The sequence below is a fragment of the Pinus tabuliformis genome, chromosome X (genome assembly GCF_031772625.1).
Source record: "Pinus tabuliformis cultivar Carrire ecotype Pingquan chromosome X, CPIR1, whole genome shotgun sequence".
NCBI classification, from domain to species: Eukaryota; Viridiplantae; Streptophyta; class Pinopsida; order Pinales; family Pinaceae; genus Pinus; species Pinus tabuliformis.
Genome location: NC_142308.1, coordinates 263784870 through 263799743, shown reverse-complemented (window position 1 = coordinate 263799743; position 14874 = coordinate 263784870).

Here is a 14874-nt window from a genome sequence, read left to right as displayed (position 1 = left end):
CGATTAACAGAGCTGAAAAGACAACAGTCATTGTCATCTCCTAAGTCACTTATTTCCTGTTATTTCATGTTCTTTGAGGTTTCTTTTACCCTCTATGTAATTTTTTGTAATAGTTTCTACTTTAGATAGTTAGGGAAACAGTTTAGTAGTTTGACAGTTTCAGAGATCAGCAACTATTTCACAAATTTATAAAAGGAGGAAGATTTAGAGAGAGGGGGTTTGAATTTTGGAGAACCTAGAGACTAAGCCACTGTATTCCTGATATAGCTGTTGATTAATGAAAGAATCAGAAGTTTCCATAAATTGTTGGGTATAATTTTGTAACTTCTCTGTCATGTTTCATCGTATGTTTTTTTCTTTCAATTATAGTAATGAAGCTGCAGGTCTTTATTTGCTTATGTAGATAAAGTTAAAATCCCTTAAAAGAGTGCTCCTATACTTGAATTTTTCATCTTCTTTTCTAAGTTATAGATAATAATTTTTGTGTAAGGCAACATATTATCTTTAACTTCTCCCAGGGTCGCAGATAATAGTTTCTATGTCAAGCAACATATTGTCTATGATTTAGTTCTCATTTTCATAATTATTCTAAGTGACGGATAGTAGGTTCTGTGTTAAGCAACATATTATCTTAAACTTCTCCTTCAAGCTTTCTTCATTCATCATTTATATCTAGCAACAAATGTCATTCTGAGATTTTCCGGTCACATATGTATTAAGGGTTAAATACAAAGTTTTCCAGGTCCTTCATTTGAGAATACAACAAATAATAAAGTGACAAATAATTGACAACAAAAAATAATTATTAATGTCTTAAGTACAATTTCTCTACAGCTAGGAAATTGGTTTCTTAAGGTACAACACCCCCCAAATCTGGTTCATTAATGCTCCATTGGCAGCAGATTTTCCCAAATCTTGCCCATAAATCACGTCTTAAACACTGGTCGCCCACTCCATTTGGTCTCAAGTTGAGCATCACATCATGAATAGGGACTCCAACAGTCACATTCTGGCCAACTCGCGCGGCAGCGCAACCCCCCTTTTGCGGTCGTGAACCTTGTGACTTTGTGCTTCTCTGCGCAGCTCCAACATCACACAGCTCCTGGGTGTAGTAGTTTATAGTCCTGTGCCTCCTTTCAACTGCCAGGAGTGCTAAGACTGTACTTCACATGGTTAGTCAGGTGGCCGCACCACCTATATAGGGTTTCATCCAGTCATCCATCACTTTTCGTGGAAAATACCCACCTTTTATTGTTACTAGCAGCGTCGCGCACTTTATCATCTGCGGTGCACCACCATGGTTGATTCATGTAGTAATATGCAGTTCAAGCCAAGGCATCAGACTGATAAATTTGTGGCGATAGTCCCCAAATTTTTCAGCGTGATCGTGTGCACCTTGTTTTATCACCCTGGTCTTCTTATCGAGAAAATATTCCTTTATCTCGTCCTCAAGCTTCTTAACTTCCACTTCCACTAGAGCGCTTCTCGCCCTTAATCGCACCCTTTCTTTCCTAAGTTCTTGGAGCCTAAGGTCACCCTGTCAGATTTCCTCGTCAGGTCCCAAGTATTCTGCTTCATTCAGCTGTGCTACCCCTTCTTCCAAGGTTCCACAAACCATCATATCTGTCGATGCTACCATGTGCGGACTAGGTATTTTATGCTCTATGGGGATTACAGCGTTCACGCCATGCTCTAGCCTCAGAGGCACCTACTATTAATTTATGGTATGTTCTATGCTTAGATCAATTTACTTCTCTTTCTTATTATTATTCACAAATTAGCAATCACATGTGCATAAGTAAAGTGCAGATAGAACATTAAACGATCAACAGAAAACAAGCCAAGACAAGAGACACAAGATGTGGCTGCTAGCCATGGAAAAACCCCATTATGGGGAAACCCTTTAATCAAATCTTCTTTTATCTTCAATAATTCATCAAAAAGAAATAGTACAAAAATTTGATTTATAATAGCAGTAGCAAACCCTAGATTAGTAGCATCAGCATTAGCGGCTTCATCATCAAAACTAGGGTAGTCAATATCTCGCAAACCGACCGTCAAATTAGCTTCATTCCACCACCAAAAAATGTGGCCTTCAGAGGAGCTCCAGATGGACCTACAATGTAGTCATGAGGAGGGAGTCTTCTGGTCAATGTTGGTCAAACTTTGGTTCTGCAGTTGCAGCACTAAATTCTGTGTCCTTCCTTCTACTTGTGTGAGAGAGAGTCACCTACTGTGCAGGAGAGAAGAGACTCTTTACTGCACTGGAGAGAGAGAGAGATGTGATGAGTTGAGTCAGTCCAAATGAGGAAAATTCCTCCTATAATTATACACATCTGATGATAATTGAATAGATGTGGCTGTTGGGCTTCTGAGCCTACATGAGTTGTTGGTAGGCTTGATAATTATTCCATAATCAAAATAAATTCATATCTCCATAAATACTTATCGGAATCGAATGATATTTAGATCAATCCTACACCTCTCAATGAGAGGAGTCTAATAAAAATATTATCAGCCATGAATAAGATGACCCACATGGAGTTTGGCCCTAGTTTCCAATTTTAACACTCTCTCTCAACTAGGGAGAACTTCATCTGCAATCTGTCTGTCGGTTGATACTATTCATCCATCAAATGCACTGCCCTGCATAGCTTGACCCTTGCCCTACTCTTCTCTATTCTACCTATTCTGCTTTGTCTTGTTCTGCCCTGTACTGATCTGTACTATTCTGCTTTGTTCTGTTCTACCTTTTACTGATTTGCACTACTCTGCTCTGTTTTTCTCTGCTATGCTTTGTTCTGTTCTGCTCTGCTTTTGTCTGAATTATGAAGAAGAAGAAATGATTGAGGATGTATCATATTGACTCAAAGTCAATCTTAGAGTATGTACTGGTGGTCCCAGACCAGTCTCAACCAACCCAAAGTCAGCGTCATAGTGAGTACAACTCCTACAACTGGTCCCAGACCAGTGTCATCCTCCACTGACTCGAAGTCAATCTCAGAGTGTGTACCACTAGTCCCAGGCCAGTCTCAACCGACTTGAAGTTAGCATCATAGTAGGTACCACTCTTACCACTGGTCCTAGACTAGTATCATTGATCCCAGATCAATGAAGGTCATTCTAGCATAGGGAGTACGATAGATACATCGATGCGTCCATCGGTACTACTATGGTCCCTAACTTCATTTCCCTGCTCATTGATCAGATGAGAGGTACTTCACATGAGTCCCTAACTGCATGGGTAGGATGCCTTGACAAGATAACTTAATCAATCCCATCCTCACAAGATAACTAATCATCCTACTACAATTTTCATGGAGAACACATCACCCAGACCTCACAGGAGAACTAATCATCCTGCTACATAGTCACCACGGGGTGATACAAGGAAAGTTTTGATTATTTTACCCTGTCATCATATGTCGCTCCAAGAAGTACCCCGTGCCCCCTCGGAGCTCCTAGAGCTCAATACATCATACAAGACCCTCATCAGAGGATTTTTGAATGACACCAAGTCGTTCTCGGAAAGTCAAGAATTTGACCTTTCCTAGGGGCTCTGTCAGAATGTCGACAACTTGTTCATCTGTACCGATATGTTAGAGCCTAATAGCTCCCCACTGCACCATATCTCGAATAAGGTGGTACTTGATATCGATATGCTTGGACTGATCATGAAATATGGGATTCTCTGACAAACGAATCCCACTCTAGTTGTCACATAGGATCACGGTGGTATCCAGTGTAAATCCAAACTCCGCAACCAGACTGCCTCACTGGATGCCATGCTAGTAGCAATATACTCTGCCTTGACAATGCTCAAGACCACCGACTTCTGCTTCCTACTCATCTAGGATATGTTATACAACAAAATGACCTCCTCATCAACTCAGAGGTGAAAGACATGATGACTGAAGCGAAGACCACAATTGCAGGCCTTGATTCCACACTAACGCTAGTTGCACACTGAAAACCTACTTTATAAAGCTTGTTACCAAGCCTAAGGGAGTGTTAGTGACCCAACTAACTCATGTTACAATTGAAGGGGCAGCATTAGTGAAACTAAGGGAATTTCAATGGGTCAAGCCAATGAATTGACTCACAAATATCTAGATATTTATTCCTAAATTTACTTGAGAAAAGCAAGGAAACATCCAAAATCAAGATATTTGGAGGATTTCTAATCTAAGAAAAGAAGGCAAATGGGAAAAAGTTAAAAAGCGAAGCAAGTTCATTGCTTTTTCCCTACTAAACTCTAGGAGGAGCTTGGCAACCCTAACTCGATTGCTATATAAGCAAGGTGAGGGTTATTGTGAAAAAGGTCAGAGCATTTGAAACGATAGCCCACTAAGCTATTGTGAATTGTCATACACTTGAAGAAGTGAACAGAAAGAGAGAGAGAGAGAGAAGAAGAAGGGGCAAGGGAAGACTGATACAACGAATGGTTGTAATCACTCTTCCATTATTAATACAGAACCGCAGTTGTGTTCCCTACTCCATAGTGTCGGTAACATTGTTCATTGAGTTGTTCATTTTGATACTTGTTTAGATGTGTGGTTTAGTTGTATGAAAATAGATGTTCATTGTGCATTCTTATATTAGTTTTCAAGATTGTATGATGTGATTGTGTTTGTCTTTCCTTTGTGCAAGAATTGATTTGGAACCGGCTTTGAGGGAGTTCTTCTGGGCTGCATAGCGATCTCCAAACAAATCTAGAAGGAGACTTGAGGTAATCATCTTTCCATACTTTGTTAACTTATATTCAATAGATGAACATGTGTATAACTTGGTAGCTTCTGCAGATAATCTTACAGTCTGTTGAAGGTCCCGGGAAGGCCTTTGAGGGTAGTTTTCATTCTCCATACACTGTGCATTTTACCCTATAGCAAAATTGGTGACTCCGCTGGGGACTATACATCTAGTTCTCGGTTTACCCAAACTCTTCTCTATTCTCTCTTCCTTCTAAGAGCTCCCTATTCTTCAACAATCCTTTTTTCATCCACCAAATATCTTGTTACATCCTACTAGTATACATTCATCTCAAAAACTGATCTTGGAAACACTTATTGTGAAAGATTTCCCACACTAACACAGGTTACCAAGCTACACAGAGCTTTATAAAGCACTGTGCTTGTGTACAACGAGCATTAGTGACCCTACTAACTCTCTGTAACCACTGTTACAGAGCGTTAGTCTCCCTTTTCCTTCATTTCCAGTAGTATCTGTGGACCAAAAGGGATGGAAAATCTTCTCATGGGCTGAAATAAGATTTGTAACTATATTATGTCAGCAAAATTGGTGTCCTAGAAATTTATTTTTAGGAAAAAAATTTGGTTTTTCTCTCTTAAAAAACATTTTTCTGAAAGAAAGATTGATATTTTGTATTCATCCTTCTGTTTTAAATAGTTGTGAGTTGCTTCATTTTGGTTTTCAGTAGTTGTTAGGAAATATTGGAAAAGAATATTTTGGTTATGCATGTGTTGAAAGACTATAGATGCACAGACGAAACTATGAATATGTGAAAAATATGAATATGTAGAATAAAGCTTGTTTGCATCAAATTGAAAAAAAAATTCAAAGCATTTTTTTTGCATGATTTATTGAGTCAAGAGTCTCACCATATTTCATACGTCAACACCCCTACTGAAGACAAATAATCAAGTACACATAAAAAATACATTAAAATCAATCAGTTACTCTTTTGAGCAAACCAACATTAGCTAGGCTAGGATCTTGGGATAAGCATGTGAGTGAACTGCCCAAGGTTGAAAACCAAAACTAGTGTCGTTAACGAGTGAAAAATTCCTTCTACACTCATATTACTAGGACCGCTCCACTAACAACAGAGCAAAATACAAGACAACATCAGACTGTAATTGAAGGTAGCCTGCCTTCTCTTACAAATCCTTTGGGCAATCTGTGTACTAGGGGTCCCTTCGGGGATTTTGGAACTGAGTCAGGGACTTAGGTATCCTGCATACACAGCGTGTTGCCTATGACTATGTCCCCCTCGATGATGTTTGTGATCTGAGGTATCTCTAGTGGCCAAACTTATAGGGACTTACACAAGGTGACTGGGATGGGCTGTCCTGGTACCTAACACAAATGGACCTACTTTGTCTTCAGTTTTTGGGAGGGTTCTTGTCTTCACGAGAGTACTTGGCCCCTCAATCTGAGGTTCAGGTGAAGCTCTAAAGTAACCGTAACTGTATATCTGGCCATCCTTCTCTATTATTCATTGAGATACTGGGTTTCATCTCCGATGATCAATGCTTATCAGATGAGGTATTTTCCCTCTGTTTGTTGATTGATAGACTTAGTGTATTTTTTATATTAGGTACCTGAGTGTTATCATTTTGAGACTTTAACAAACATCACGATAAAATTTATTGATAAAATTAATGGTCACCGTGGCTACATCCAGCCCTCGTCCTCACTCTAGATGATTGTTAGGACTTCCTCCACTCATTGTGGAGGAGCCATTGAGCTCTAGTGAACAGAATTCCCCATCTTCAGGGAATCAGTCTCCCAGATCTCACACGGGATCTGTTTGGACAACTAAAGATTCAAGTTTGCCAAAGGATTTCTTCACGAAGGATTTCTTCCTCATTTTAACCCTCCACTCACAAGTCAGTTGGACCCACTCTTGATTCCAGTGGCACTAGTACTTCCTACTTCGGTAGTTGGAACATTTCCATCTATCCAATCGATGACTAATGGGTTGCGGAACTTTAGGGACACTTTTGGTCCTTCACCACTCCCCTAGTCGACAGTCTCCACAACATCGGTAATGGCGAATCCCGCTATCCCATTTGTCCCAGGTACAACCACTCACACGACACCCTCTATGAGTGGAACCCAGCAGATGCAAGGTTCCACCCCTATGGTGCCACACTGCATACCTTCGACAAGTTCCACATATGGTGCTCCTTATAACACTCAATGCAACACTATGGGTACGGTTCCCGTTTACCAACAATATGGTCGGCCGCCAATGTAAAATTCTAACCCCCAAACTCATATACCTGGAGGGTTCCCAATATGCACATGCTGGTAGGGAACATAACAGTTCCCCCTCCGTTCTCAGGCATGCATGGTCAGTCGCTAACTGACATGAGCTTTCCCTCTATCAATCAAGGACAAATGGCTAGTTCTGTGTCGGGCGGAAATCCTCAAGGGGTTCCCAACCAGTCCATGGGGGAACCCTACTCACATACTCAAATGAGTCAAGGGGGCACCACTTATACTGGGGGAAATTACATACCCCAGTATCAAAATCCTCATGGAAATCCACTCTACAACACCATACCTCAAAGCACCTGCTACACCACGCAACCCATGTATAATATGGGGAACCAAACGATGGGAGGAGCACAAAGCTCCTCAAGTCATCTGTCATCACCATGGTCTGAGTCGGGGGCACCTAACTCTCTGCCTTTCTTGGCAATGTTGGATATACCCGACTTATACAAGTTGACAAATGACCCCATCTATCACAACTTACAATGGCCGCCGATCCCGCATAAAATACCAACAAACATCCCAAAGTTCGATGGGAAACAAAGGGAGGATCTAGGCACCCACATCACCACCTACCATCTCTGGTGTGTTTCAAACTCTATGGTGGATGATAGTGTCCAATTACGTCTTTTTCCCCGCACCCTCACTGGCAACGTAGCGAAATGGTATATTGAGTTACCGCGCATGTCAGTAAACACCTTTGACAATTTAGCGATGGAATTACTAAAGCACTTCCAGTCACCTATCCACTATGACACTGGGACAGAGCTCCTCACTTCATTTCATCAGGATACTGCCACCCACATCTCCGATCATATACATGAATGGAGATGTAGGTGGAGGTTAGTCAAAGCTCCCCTCCCAGACTTTCTCTTAACAGACTGGTTCTGCAGGTCCTTACTTCCTCAAATCGCTAGAGATGTTGCTCTAGGTGGTGCCGTCACAGAAGACCAATCCATACGTCATGCCTAGCACTTAGATTTGATATATTCACAGTCTGGCACTCTTTACAACATAATCCCCAATGCTCCCGGTAACCCCAATGCTTCTGCCGCTCAACACCTCGGAGTGCACATCGACGGGATTGTCGATGCAACCTCTAAGGCAACTGTAAAACAACTCAGTGGTTCCATTGCCAAGATGGCAGTGGACCCCTCTACCAATATGACTACTCTTCCTGCCACTGCGATAAACTCTATGCAGTCTACACAAAATCCCAGTGGTAAGAAAAATAAGAATAAGAAAAAGACCGCTCCTTCTGAGGAGTAGTCAACAAAGCAGCCCAACCCAAAACAAAAGGTCGATGCGCCTACTACTGATGAAAAGGATACACCTACCAGATTTCCTTGCAAACTCTATGCTAAAGACCATGCAACCTGGCGTTGTCCGCGGATTTAGGAATGCACATATTACCTTGCCAGAAAGGATACTGGTAAGACCCCCTCTGTCCTTAGGAATCCTTTTCCCACTCAGTAGCAGCAAAATCTTATTGCAAACAAACAACAACCCATGCCAGGGGGCAATGATGGTTCGCAACATCCTTTAGTTGGTGAAGGATCTTCTACCGTTTACACATTTGAAATGGTAGATCTCGCCACAAGAGCCAAATCATATGGAGCTCCTATCACTCTTGTAGCAAAACCATCCTTAGGTCAAAACCCACTGCTGCCCAATGATTTTCATATCGAAAGGCTGGTTGAGGACTTTGTAATTCGACCCCCAAAAGGGGCACTTCGATGCACAATGCACAATACATCTACACATGCCACCCAACACTACAACATTGTAGAGGATTTGGCGCAAGCGCCGTCGGCTATGTTGACGCTTGAAGTATTACAAACATGCCCAACACAATGGAAAGCTTTGCTTTCAGCTATTGGAGGTATTGACCCAATGGATTCCATGCTTGCTATTTTCAACATGGACAAGTGTAAACCTCCCCTTTCTCACCAACTTGCATTCTAGGTTCATATAACTTCAAAAGGTAAAAGTATACATAGAACTGTCATCAACGAAGGTGCTTCAACCTACATCATGTTGGCTTCATGTTGGCTCGCCTTGGGTTCTCCAACCCTATCCCTGTCGTTGCACTCCCTGAAAGCTTTCGATGGCCACACCTTTATCCCAAAAGGATACCTAGCCAGTTTTCCCATCACTTTGGCTGGGAAAACCATAACGGTGGACGTAGAAGTCATAGATAGAAAACTCGACTATAATCTCTTGCTAGGTCGCAGTTGGACATATGCCATGACAGTTTTCGTATCTACTGTCTTTCACATCATCCAATTTCCATTGGATGGAAAGGTTATTACAGTAGATCAGTTGTCTTTCTACACCCCTGATTATTCACCATTACCAAGTGGCTTTGTACCCTTGGTCGGAGGTGGAATTGACTCTTATGTCAGTTTAGGTACCAGTCTACTGAAGGCTTCTTCCCTCATGGGTTGTTTTCCTCTTCAGCCGCTGAAGGTTTCACAGATGGTCAATATGCTTTCATCTATTCCTCATGAACAGACCACTCCATGGATCCTACCGACTCCTTTAGACATTGACACTTACAGAGAACAAATGCTGCTGTCACCAATTGAATTGGTCTGCGAAGCCATTCAAATTACATTCGAATCTCCAGTCACTTTGGTTTCGACCAATGCTAGCACTGCCTCTCCCATAAATGCTCCTTCTTTCGATCCACTCAATCAAGTCCTACATATGGACGAAGCTATTAGGGAGGTCACGAGTTTAGAAGAGCGACCTTGGGAGGATTCGCACCATCATGTTTTGATATCTGATTCGGACATGATGCCTCTTCAAATCCTATTACTTGATGCACATGAAATCGTTTCCTCACCCTGTACAATCCTCCAAACTTTCGAGGCAGAAGGAAACAAGGGCACTATTTCAAAAACATTGCTCACTGATATTTCTGTCATGACAGGCATCATGGAAAACATACAAATTAGAGCCAATCATAATCCTAAGGAAATTGTGAGCTTCACCTACCCGTTTAGGGACTTCCGCGATGTTTTTCCTTGGTCTTATGAGGAAATGCATGGCATGGACCCTTCTATTGTCAAGCATGAGATCAAGGAAGGTCAAGCCTTCTTTTTATGGTATTTTTCTTGCTCTTTAATCTAAAAAATCCTCGAGTCTCCTTCTTCAGGGTCGTTAAACTACCATGAAGAAGATCGAGCATTCTTTTTTATGGTATTTTTCTTGCTCGTTAATTCGAAAGACCTCAAGTCTCCTTCTTTGGGCTCGTTAAACTACTACAATGAAGAATAGAATAGAGCACTTTTTGAGATATTTTATTGCTCTTTAAAAAATATAAACATCTCCGAGTTTTATCGTTGAGCTTGTTAAATCTATGCGACGATAGTTAGAGCACTTTTTGTGATATTTTATTGCTCCTTAAAAAATAGAAACATCTCCAAGTTTTCATCGTTGCACTCATTAAATCCATACAACGATGCTCTGAAGAACTCTTTTTTGATATTTTTCTAGCTCATAAACTGAGAAATACCAAAGGAGCATTCTTTTTAGGTGCTTGTTTCTCGCTCTTTAAAATGAAAAAATTTGGTTACGTCCTTTTCCCCACACCCTCACTGGAAACACAGCGAAATGGTATATTGAGTTACCACATGCGTCAATAAACACCTTTGACACTTTAGCAATGGAATTCCTAAAGCACTTCCAGTTACCAATCCGCTATGAGACTGGTACAGAGTTGCTCACTTCATTTCGTCAGGATACCGCCACCCACATCTCTGATCATATTCATGAATGGAGACATAGATGGAGGTTAGTAAAAGCTCCCATCCTAGACTTTCTCTTAACAGACTGGTTCTGCAATTCCTTACTCCCACAAATCACCAGAGATGTCGCTCCAGGTGGTGCGGTCACAGAAGACCAATCCATATGTCGTGCCCAGCACTTAGATTTGATATATTCACAGTCTGGCACTCTTGACGACATAATCCATAATGCTCTTGGGAACCCCAATGCTTCTACCACTTAGCACCCCATAGTGCATGCCAATGGGATTGTCGGTGCAACCTCTGGGGCTGCTGTAAAACAACTGAGTGGTTCCATTGCCAAGTTGGTAGTGGACCCCTCTACCAATACGACTACTCTTCCTGCCACTGCGATAAACTCTGTGTAGTCTATGCAAAAATCTAGTGGCAAGAACAAGAAGAATAAGAAAAAGACCGCTCCTTCTAAAGAGCAGTCACCCAAGCAGCCCAACCCAAAGCAGAAGGCCGCTGCGCCTACTGACAAGGAAAAGGATAAAACCACCAGATATCCATGCAAACTTTGTGCTCAAGACCACATGACTTGGCGTTGTTCGTGATTTCAGGAATGCACAGATTACCTCGCCAAAAGGGATACTGGTAAGACCCCCGCTATCCTTAGGAATCCTTTTCCCACTCAGCAGCAGCAAAATCCTATAGCAAACCAACAACAACCCACACCAGGGGGAAACAATTGTTCGCAACATCCTTCAGCTGGTGAAGGATCTTCTACCATTTTCACATTTGAAATGATAGAACTCGCCATAAGAGCCAAATCTTATGGATCTCCTGTCGCTCTTGCAGCAGAACGATCCTCAGTTCAAAAACCACCACCGCCTAATGATTTGCATATTGAAAGGCCAGTTGAGGACTTTGTAATTCGACCCCCAAAAGGAGCTCTTCGACGCACAATGCACAATACATCTGCACATGTCGCCCAAAACTACAACATTGTAGAGGATTTGGCGTAAGCACCATCGGCTATGTCAGCACTCAAAGTATTACAAACATGCCCAATGCAATGGAAAGCTTTTCTTTCGACTATTGGAGGTATTGACCCAATGGATTCCATGCTTGCTATTTTCGACATGGACAAGTGTAATGTTGGGTTGTGTTATATTCTTTCCATGACTAGCCTACGTAGTTAACCGGGGGGTTAGAGGGGGGGCAGAGCCCCCTTTTGTTGCGCCGAATGTGTAGCGAGGGTGGGTCACAGGGGGTTTGAGGTGTACCCGTAACCGCACTTTATGGGGTCTAGGGCAGTGCCCCAGAAAATTTTGGTTTTGGACCCTATGTTAGGTTGGGCGGACCCACCTATGGTTTTGTGCATGATTTTCGCACAAGTTTTTTTTTGGACGTGATAGTTTTCGGTCCATGGTATTGGATGCTTTGGAATGTATAAATATGTATTATAAAACTAAAAGGAACATAATGAAAAATCAAGCTAGTAGTCCCGGTTTTGGGATCTAGGGGAAAATCTCTGTGTATATGTGTTTTATGTGTTATGCTCTTGCATTATTTATTTTCTGTGTTTTAGAATTCGTATGCAGGTAATTTCTGTATGGGGTTAAAACCTACATTTGGAATCAGAGCAGTTTTGGCTTCAAGCGGATGCCTTTGTTGTTGAGGGGTTTTGCTCAGGCCTATGGTAGACCCTGTTCAGTGAGAGATTTGCGAGATCGATTCTAGTGGTGAAAGAAGATGGCGAGTAGTGGAAAGATAGAGATCGAGAAATTTAATGGTTAGAGTTTTGAGTTGTGGAAACTCAAGATGGAGGATCTATTGGTGGATAAAGATCAGTGGATTGTGGTAGATCCGGGTACTAAACCAACGGGAGTGCCAGATGAAGAATGGAAGAAGTTGGATCGAAAGGCAAAGAGCACAATATGATTGTGTGTCTCAGATTCAGTATTGCTAAATGTATTAGGGGAAGCTATGGCGAAGGCTTTGTGGGACAAGTTAGCAACTTTGTACCAATCTAAGTAAATGGTGAATAAATTGTTCCTGCAGAAAAGGCTATATAACCTAAGGATGAAAGATGGAGACTCGGTGACAGAGCATCTGAACACATTTAATATTGTGGTAAGTCAGTTAGCATCTGTTGTTATTAAAATTTTAGATGAAGATAGGTGCATTAGTTTGTTGTGTTCTCTACTAGATTCGTGGGATAGTCTGGTTATTGCAATAGGTAGCAATGCAACTGCCTTGTAGTTTGATGAAATAGTCTCAGCCTTGTTGACGAAGGAGATGAGACGGAAAAATATGGAGAGCCAGAATGGTGATGCCTTGTTTGTACGAGGACGGTCCCAGAACAGAAACAAAAATAAGTCAGCGAGTGGGAGATCTAAATCTAGAGAGAGATCTAAATCTCAAGGAAAACCTGTAAAGGTGGTGTGTTGGAAATGCAGAAAGGAAGGGCACTACAAAAGGGACTGTAAATCTAAAGCTCCTAATAAAGGAAAGGGATCTGATGATGCTCCTTCTGCAGAGGCAAAAACCACCTCAGATGAAGGTGGGGATGTGTACTTGGCTTCTTCAAGTACACATGTAGATCATGAGGCATGGTCGATTGACTCGGGTGCATCCTTTCACTTCACTCCCCATAGAAAGTGGTTCTGCGAGTATGATAAATACAATGGTGGTGATGTCTTCTTAAGGGATGATAGGAAGGCTAGAATCATTGGTCACGGAAATGTAAAGTTGAAGTTGCAAGGTGGAAGGGTTAGAACACTTCCGGGTGTTCTGCATATTCTTGCATTGGCCAAAAATTTGATTTCTGTAAGCAAGTTGGATGATGCAAGTGTAAAAACAGTGTTCGAGAAGGATACCTGCAAAATGGTTCGAGGAGCACTGGTATTGATGTTGGGAGTTTGAATTGGAACTCTGTAAAAGCTGCAAGGTAGTACTGTTATTGATGGGTGCAACAGTTCTGTGGTTCTTGAAAGTGGAGCAGAAAATCTAGTGGTCTCTGGAGAGAAGACCATGTTGTGGCATCAAAGGCTTAGACATGTTGGAGAGAAGGGCCTTCGAATACTTCATGGTAAAGGTATGGTAGAAGGTATGAGTAATAGCTCTTTGGATTTTGATTTCTATGAAAATTGTGTATATGGGAAGCAGAATTGGGTGAGTTTCCCCTCTGGCAGTAAGAGGGCGAAACAGATATTAGAACTTGTGCACAGCGATGTGTTTGGACCTGTGAAGGTTCCATCACTGGGTAAGTCTGTGTACTATGTATCATTTATAGATGACTTCTCAAGGAATACATGGATATATTTCCTTAAGAAGAAATCTAAAGTCTTTGACATGTTTAAAGAATTTAAGGCTCTCATGGAAAATCAAACAGAGAAGAAGATAAAGGTGTTGAGGACAAATAATGGTGGAGAGTTTTGCAGCAAGGAATTTGAAGAATTCTGTAAGAAGTGTGGTATAGGATGATAGAAGACAACTCCATATACACCTCAACAAAATGGAGTTGCAGAAAGAATGAACAAGATGTTGATGGAAAGGGCAAGAAGCATGCTCAGTGGTGCCAAGTTAGGACAGGAATTCTGGGCAGAGGTGGTGGATACTGCATGTTACCTGGTCAACAGGTCACCTTTATTAGCGTTGGAGGATAGGACTCCACAAGGGGTATGGATTGGTAAGAAACCCTCTCTTTCACATTTGAGGGTATTTGGATGTGATGCATATGTACATGTTCCAAAGGAGAAACGAACCAAGTTGGATAGTAAATATGAAAAGTGCATCTTTATTGCTTATAAGGATGGTTTAAAGGGTTATAAGCTTCGGAACCTAGTCACATGGAAGGTTGTGTACATCCGAGATGTGGTGTTTAGAGAAGTGAAAGATGTTATTAAACATGAAGTCCAATGAAAGGAACCTGAGAAGATAGAGTTTGAGTTAAAGAAGGAAGAATCATACTCTACAGCAGAGGAGGAATCAGAAGATGAAGAGCCACAAACTCTGGCTGTGAGAAGATCAGTTCGAGAAAGAAGGTAGCCAGAAAGGTATAGTCCATCTAATTTCTGTTCAAATTTTGCTTTGTCTATTACTGATGATGATCCCA